The 1,080-nt window shown below is 43.5% G+C and overlaps 1 pseudogene; it reads left to right on the top strand.

Annotated features, from left to right (window-relative positions):
* Positions 1-350: 350 nt before the first annotated feature.
* On the top strand, positions 351-777 carry LOC132664999 (eukaryotic translation initiation factor 1 pseudogene; annotated as a pseudogene).
* Positions 778-1,080: the final 303 nt, after the last annotated feature.

Genomic DNA, 1,080 nt, shown 5'->3' with positions numbered 1-1,080 from the left:
TGCAGTTTAAAAAGGATTCGCTCTGGGCTGGAGGTAGGGCTGAAGGTGTGGAGTCAGAATGGAAGTCAAGAGCAATAGTCTAGGCAACAGATGTGATTGCTTGGACTGGACTGGTGGTGGTGATTGGCACATTCCATGTTCTTTATTATTATCTAATAGAAATATTAATAAATAACCCACTTTATTGCTGTCCTTGTGCCTAACATAATTCTAAATGCTTTCTCTTATGTGTATTATGTATTTATATCTCCTCCCCCATCCCAAACCCTTGGAATAAATGGCATACATTCTAGTCATTGAGCTGTTGCTGAGGACTTAGCAGCCTCCCCTTGCAACCTCCATATTTCCCAATGCTCTATACCCCCACCACTCCTGCCTGCCTTCTCCCACTGGTTTCCGCAGTTTCCACCGAGGAAAGGGAAACTTATTGTACATCTGTTATCCCGAACCTCCACTCTTTTGACCCCTTTGATGACGATCTGCTTCCTGCTGGCACTGAGGATTACATCCTTACAAGAATTCAACAGAGAAATGGCAGGAATACCCTTACACTGTCCAAGGGATCACTGACGATTACAATAAAAAGAAAGTAGTGAAGGCGTTTACGAAGAAATCTGCCTGCAATGGTACTGTAATTGAGCATCCACAATATGGAGAAGTAATTCTGCTACAGAGCGACCAGCACAAGAACATATGCCAGTTCCTCGTAGAGAGACTGGACCAGCTAAAGATGACCAGCTGAAGGTCCATGGGTCCAAAGTGCTTTGGGCTCACTAAAACTTGACTGAGGATATCCTTGCAATGAGTAGAATTTCCCTTCCGTCCCCTGTCACAAATTTGAAAACCCAACAGCTTGTATAATGTAAACATTTAGGGTCTGCTTTTAACGTAGACTAGCACAACTCATTCATGCAATAAACTGAAAAGAAACTTGCTGTCTAGGCTTGAAGTCCCTCAATTAAACAGAGGGCAAGCAGGAGGCACCTATCAGTGTTTGGCCTAAAATCAAGCAGTTACATGATATTTCAGTCAAGTCTAGAGTCCCAAGATCACAGCTGGCTATGTCTGACCAGAAGCTCC

The sequence above is a fragment of the Panthera onca genome, chromosome D3 (assembly GCF_046562875.1).
Source record: "Panthera onca isolate mPanOnc1 chromosome D3, mPanOnc1 haplotype 2, whole genome shotgun sequence".
Taxonomy (NCBI): Eukaryota; Metazoa; Chordata; class Mammalia; order Carnivora; family Felidae; genus Panthera; species Panthera onca.
The sequence above is the reverse complement of the archived record's forward strand: the minus strand, read 5'-3'. Positions and strand labels throughout refer to the sequence as shown.